This window comes from Podarcis tiliguerta (genome assembly GCF_965153285.1).
Source record: "Podarcis tiliguerta genome assembly, chromosome: 8".
NCBI lineage: Eukaryota > Metazoa > Chordata > Lepidosauria > Squamata > Lacertidae > Podarcis > Podarcis tiliguerta.
The window spans coordinates 26,941,061-26,948,398 of record NC_139541.1 but is presented as its reverse complement, the minus strand read 5'-3'; positions in this window follow the sequence as shown (position 1 = coordinate 26,948,398).

Here is a 7,338-nt window from a genome sequence, read left to right as displayed (position 1 = left end):
CAATAAAACGAGATGAGCGCCGCAACCCCAGAGTCGGCCACGACTGGACCTAATGGTCAGGGGTCCCTTTATCTTTAGACAACAGCTACCAGCCATGTCAATTCTGCTCTGCCTCTATGATCAGAGGCAGCAATGTTCTGATTAGCAGTTGTTGGAAACCACAGCAGGGGAGAGTTGTTGCTGTGCTCAAATGCTGCTTGCTGGTTTCCCACAGGCAACTGTTCGGCCACTTTGAGAACAGGATGCTGGCCTAGATGGGCCATTGGCCTGATCCAGCAGCCATTTCTGCTGTTCTTGTGATATACTAGCACATCATGTTAAATTTCACTCAGACCAGTGGGTACAGCTTTCTGCACACTTGTTCCTCCCTGAAAACATCAGGAAAGACCCGGATGGCATAAAGTTTTGACACTTTACTCCTGCGATTTCCCAGTTCGGGGGGCTGCAAACTAATTCCTTCCCCCTGGAATCAAATATCACGGAAATGAGCTCCAAACTTGCACTCTGCTCCATCAGTTTTCTGGAAGTGGCTTTTAGCTCCTGTGAAAGCTCCTGTAGAATACGGAAATTAACAATGAGGGAAACAGAATAAACTGCCGTGTTGATGCTGAAGACTCCTCCGTCTGTGTCCCATCCTCTTTGAAGGGATAGAGAGCCTGTGACCCCAACTGCCACTAGCCTCAGAGATGATGGTCAATGGTCAGTGACGATGGAAGCCACATGCAGAGGGTGGCGGGGTCTGCTTCTGCGTAGTCATGCGTGTAAGATTGCGCTGTCTGTCTGCAACTCTACTCACGCAGAGTAAACTTACCTTGGAATAAACTTGAATTGAATCAGATTGTAACACACCGGATATTTAGGAAGCCAGGGCAGCAGCACAAGTGCCTCAGAATAAACTCACCTGAAGCTGATGGTGCTTGAGATCAAATGGCTGCTACCCAAAACAAGCACGAAAATATCTGCTGCAGTCGACAGGGAATTGTGGTGGAAAGGAGAAGGAATGAGCAGGCCACACATTTTCTGTTTAGACACAGCTGAGCCCCAGGCTCGGCCTGGCCACAAAGTTTAAAAGGAAAGATTTTGCAGTAATTTATTGTTGGGGCAGAAGTAAAGGAACACAGCTGGGATTTCTGGGGTAGATCAGATTGTACCTTATCTGGATAATGTTTCAAATATTTATTTTATTAAAAGAGATGTAAACCGCTTTTCTCAGGCGAAGCAGTGTGTGCGAAGCAGATACGAAATAAAAACCTAATAATAATAATTAAATTCACATTGTGTCTCTTGAAAGCAAGGCTTCATCCAGACACAACAATGGGAAAAAGCCAGATTCAAAGGTGGAGAACTCTTAGATGTGCATATTCTGGAGGGTTTGGCCACTTAATATTCACGGATGTGCAGCCAAGCAATAAATATTGATAAGCAGCTGGGTGCATAAGTACCATTTGTCAGCTGCTATCAATTAATATTAACGGACGGCAGGAATGAAGATGGGGGCTATAAAAGGGTCATGTGATCACAATGAAGTGGGCGGGAGGCCTCATGAATATTCATGAAATGGCTCATGAATATGTTATCATTATCCCACCCTTCCTCCCAAAGGAGCCCAGGATGAACATTCAGGGAAGGTTAACCCACTATAGAGGGATGCTAATCTATTTCTCCTTTAGCAATTTGCACAAGGCACCTCTGCCTCTCCTGGCCAGGAATCAGACCTTTGGGCTGCATCTGCACTCACCTTAACCACAGCGCCGGATTTAGGGTGGTTGGGACCATTCCCTCGCACAGGGCACCGAACTGAGGGGCACAAAACTGAGAAGATCCATAACTGAGAAGATCCATTTTGGGGCGCCAAAGTTTGGCCTTGCGCAGGGTGCCGTATTACGAAAGATTAGCCAAGTCCGCCCTTGCTAATGTCAGGAAATCATCTGAGGTCGCTCTGGATTTCTGGAGACTTTGTCCAGTGGGCACATGGCTGCAATAAGTGGCAAGTCAGCCCGAAATGCGGCCATGCGGCAGTGATATTGATGCAGTTTTGATGCGCAATGGTGTTCTCATTAGGCCACAGGCCACCCAAGTCGTGCCACCACAGGGAAGGTTCCCAGAGGCCCTCTGTGGCAAGGGATGTTCTTCCTTTGAAAATACCTCAGTGCAGAGTATTATTATTTGGAGTGGGGGGTCCCCGGAACAGTAGCAGTGTTACAGCTTCAGTAACACTGGCAACAATTCCCTCCCCAAACGCACAAGATGTGCTTTCGCTGAGCAGATGCTGAGGACACAGCGCATTTTCCACCTTGCTTCCCCGGTGACCTTTATGCAGAATTGCTTGCACCTGAGCAATGGTGGCGATTATGAAAAAGGTTAATCTTGTTCGAAACGGTTCCGGCCCTTTGGTGGGACACACGTAGTAGCTTTCTTCCAGGAGGTTCCTGAGTTGGACTTGCCGTCCGGCTTTGCAGAACCCTGCCACTCATACGGACGCATCACCCCGGTGGCCCCCACGTGTAAGTGAGACAAAGCACAAAGCTGCCTTGTAACCACCTCTTTGGCCTCTCCAAGCCTGCAGGCACCCAAGAGTTTGAGTCAGCGATTGAACCCAAAACATTCTGCCTGCAAAGCAAATTGTCCGCTCCTGAGCTGTGGCAAATCTTCCCTAAGATAGTAGGAAGAGCCCTGGTGCTGGAACACCATAGCTGTCAACCTTCCCTTTTTTTATGGGAAATTCCCTTATTCCAGTGCCGTTTCCCACTGCTTCCCGCTGCTATCCCGGATTGTTAGATATCCCATAGACTGTCCCTGGGACAGGTGAGGCTGCTGATCCCTTATTTTTGAGGCTGCTGATCCCTTATTTTCAAATCTGAAAGTTGACAGATATGACCAGCACCCTGTTCTCACAGTGGCCAGCCAGAAGCCCCAGCGGGAAGACTTGAATACAGGACCTGAGCACAACAGCAGCTCCCCCACAACTTGTGATGCCCAGCAACTGGCTTTAAGGGGCAGATTGCCACTGGGATCCATCTGACTGCACAGTTATCTGAAGGCAGCCCTGTTTAGGGAAGCTTTTAATGTTTGATGTATTACAGTATTTTAATATTTTTTGGGAAGCCGCCCAGAGTGACTGGGGAAGCCCAGCCAGATGGGTGGGGTATAAATAAATTGTTGTTGTTGTTGTTGTTATCATTCTCTTTTACTGATCTCTTTGTATTTTAAATGACATAGTTGGGACTTTGCAGAAACGTGTCATGCAGCATCTTTAGAAGGTATAGATTAGGGCATCAGATAATCCAGCCCCTGTGAGCTGTGCCTAGGGATGGGTGAATCTGTCAATTTCTGTTTCGAGGGATCCAAGGATCTGCCAGTTTCAGATCTCTCTGTTTCTCATTTTTCCACTCTTTACTTGAATTCTCCACATTTCCACATCCGTTTGCAATAATAATAATAATAATAATAATAATGCCCTCATGAAAACTCATCAGCTTTTTTTTTTTTTTGCCTGAATTCATATACAGTGGTACCTCAGGTTACATACGCTTCAGGTTACATACGCTTCAGGTTACAGACTCCGCTAACCCAGAAATAGTGCTTCAGGTTAAGAACTTTGCTTCAGGATGAGAACAGAAACCGGGCTCTGGGGGCGCAGCGGCAGCAGGAGGCCCCATTAGCTAAAGTGGTGCTTCAGGTTAAGAACAGTTTCAGGTTAAGTACGGACCTCCAGAACGAATTAAGTACTTAACCCGAGGTACCACTGTATTGCATATGCCTGTTTTACACATTTTTGTAGCCAGCTTTCTCTAGAGCAATGCATTTCTGCACGTCACTTTCACTATGATGTGCATTTATAGGCACACTTTACCCCAGAATATGCTTCCCCCCCCCACACACACACTTTACTTGGCTGGAGAACTGCACTGTTGAATTCGGGGGAGTGCCTCGAAGTTGCTGCAGGCCAGAGACATCCTGGATCTCCCGCTGTCGGGTGCCGGCTCACCGCAAGCACAGCGGAAGCAAAAAGCTGTAAGCAGCTTCCAAGTCCGCAGTGAACTGAAGTCCCTTAGTGGGGTTACCCAAAGGCTTCTGGCGCCACCTGGTGGTAAAATCCAAGACCATGCGCACCAATTATGTGCCCAGGGTTTCTCGCACACATTCAATTCCTACCTTTTCTGTCCTCAAGAGTCCCGGGAGTTTGCAGCGCCTTCCAACAGGGTGCTCAGGCCCTGATGAAAGTCACGTGTGGGTGACATGGCAGGGGGCAAAGGCCCATTGCTGTGTTCATTCAGGAACTGCGTGAACGGAGCCAAATTCCCCTGCTTAGTAATTTGTTAAAACTTCAAACTAGACATCCGTTCTGTACTTTCAAACTAGCCACAGTAGCTTGTGCTGGCCTGCCACCTGGTGGAAGCAGAGCATAACAACCGTGGTCTTTTAAAGACACCAGAGCAACCCAAGGTGATGGAAAAACGCAGAGGTGGCTGCCTTCTGGGAGGGAATCCACAACCTTTGCACCCAACGTCTCCCATAGAGATGAACTTCAGGGTTACCACTGCTGGGACTGAAGCACATATGGCCAGACACTATGCCACTTAACCCTAAACCCTGGTTTGGAGACAGCTCTTATTACCAGCTGGGGTCACCACCTAGCCTCTCCTGGCTGCAGGTTAAGCTCAGTCTTTTGTAGAAGACTGTGCTATGTCTGCCTGGTTCACATCCAATCCCAGGAGAGGAGAGCATCAGGGGAGCCATACCGCAAACTGAGAAAGTGCTCAGCTCACCTGTCGCAGTCTTGCCCCGTGACAGTAAAATACATTCCTATTCAAATTAGAGTCAATATTTTAAAATTTGCAGCTGCCTACACAAATGATCATGTGGGCATTTCATGCACATCAATTGTTGTTGTTTAGTTGTGTCCGACTCTTTGTGACCCCATGGACCAGAGCACGCCAGGCACTCCTGTCTTCCACTGCCTCCTGCAGTTTGGTCAAACTCATGCTGGTAGCTTTGAGAACACTGTCCAACCATCTCGTCCTCTGTCATCCCCTTCTCCTTGTACCCTCCATCTTTCCCAACATCAGGGTCTTTTCCAGGGAGTCTTCTCTTCTCATGAGGTGGCCAAAGTATTGGAGCCTCAGCTTCAGGATCTGTCCTTCCAGTGAGCACTCAGGGCTGATTTCCTTAAGAATGGATCGCTTTGATCTTCTTGCAGTCCATGGGACTCTCAAGAGTCTCCTCCAGCACCATAATTCAAAAGCATCAATTCTTCGGCACATCAATATATTCCTTCAATTTCCTCTGTTGTTGGCCTTCTGGAAGTGTTGCAAGACTAGGCAGCAATTTCTGAGGGACCGGTGCCTGAAAACAGGGACTGTCCTGCAGCAAGTTGGGGCAGTTAGAGAGTTATGCACGCAGTTGGGCCATGGTGATCCTAGTCAAGAGGAGGCCAGCCATTTCTCCACCCCTGCTGGGAAAGAAGCCAGACTCCCTAAACCTTTCTCCTCCTGTCTGCTGGTTAAAATCAGTACTAGAGAAGCCCTGGTATGAGTGGCCTTCTCTGTGGCAGCCCCTAGGTTGTGTGACTAGGTGCCCACAGAGGCACACCAAGCACCTTCACTGTATGGCTTCCGGCAAATGCTAAAGACGCATCTCTTCTCCCTGGCTTTCAAAACTTGGTGTGTGTATCTTTAGGACCCACACTATTTCTTTGATTGTAAGTAGCTTTAAGCTGTTTTTAACATTGTGTTTTAATTGTTGTATCCTGCCTTTGCACCTTAGGGTGAAGGGTAGGTAAATAATAGTAGCAGCAGTAATAATATTAATGGTTGTTGTTATACGAAATGATTGTTGTTATAAGAAAAACAACTGCTCCCTTTCCCTTATGGGGTACCCAAGAGCCCATATAGAGTCCTTTTGTAGGTTCTCTATCGGTAGGTGGTGCTGTGGGTTAAACCACAGAGCCTAGGGCTTGCCAATCAGAAGGTCGGCAGTTCCCATTGCTCGGTCCCTGCTCCTGCAGTTTGAAAGCACGTCAAAGTGCAAGTAGATAAATAGGTACCACTCCGGCAGGAATGTAAACAGAGTTTCCGTGCGCAGCTCTGATTCGCCAGAAACAGCTTAGTCATGCTGGCCACATGACCTGGAAGCTGTACGCCGGCTCCCTCGGCCAATAAAGCGAGATGAGCAATGCAACCCCAGAGTCGGCCACGACTGGACCTAACGGTCAGGGGTCCCTTTACCCTTTACCTTTAAGAGCCCATATAGAGTCCCTTTGTAGGTTCTCTATCGGTAGGAGAAAATAACAGAGGTCAACCAGAGAATATTGAGAAGCAAAGCAGCTAGTGAGCCTGATCTTTATTCAGCTGTTGCAACAGGGTCCTCACCACATGCAGGAGGGAAAAGGAACCCAGAACATTGGTGTGCAAGCTCCTATATAGACTTTTGGTGGTCTACAGCAGAATCCTGTCTGGCAGGAAACTGGTTGATGGATTTACCTGGCTGTTAATGGGTTTACCTGGAGAGCCTGGCCATTCTTTTGTGATGATAAATACTAAATTCCTGAGTCCAGGTCACAGGCTCACCCTATTCATACCCAAATGTGCCCTTAGGGCAGGATTTGTGAGCACAGAGACAATGGGGAGGCTTTTCCCATTTCCATCCAAACTGCAGAGGAATATCTGAGGTCACTGAAAGAGTAAAAATGGCTTTAGGACTGTCTTCCTGTACTGTTTCAGACATGTGGTTTATATAGTTATGCATGTGTTTGCTTGGTACATTTACGAACATTTATTTTATATCTTAGACCTTATAATGCTCATAACATTGTGAATTAATCTCAGATCCGACCTGCAAATGGTGCATTTGTTCACACTCAGCTGCTTGCCTTGCTCCTCTTCTCCCTGTCAAAAACATTAGAATGTAACATCCTTGGGGCAGAGATCTGCCTTTTGTTGCTGTTGCTTCTTCCAATGCCCAACCCTTGCCCCACTCCCAGCAAGGAAGGCAGGTTCTGCCCATCTGGGTATCCCCCCCCCCAAGTGTGGTACAGATGCAAATTAAGATTTAAATGTTCCAGGAGGCAAAACAACTCATTTCCCAGTCAAATCGCCCAAGAGAAATCTTCCAGTTAATTTGCACCCCACTTAATTTACTCCAGATCAGTTCTTCAATTCATTTATTCCCGATTAAATTCCCCCACTAATTCAGTTTAATTACCCTCCAGTTACCCCTATTCATTAACCTCCCGAAAACAGCTCTATATAAAGTCATCTTAAATTAAATGTTGTTCCTCCTAAATAGTATCCTCTACAGTAACCTGGATCACACATGCTCCACTGACTGAGTGGTCTA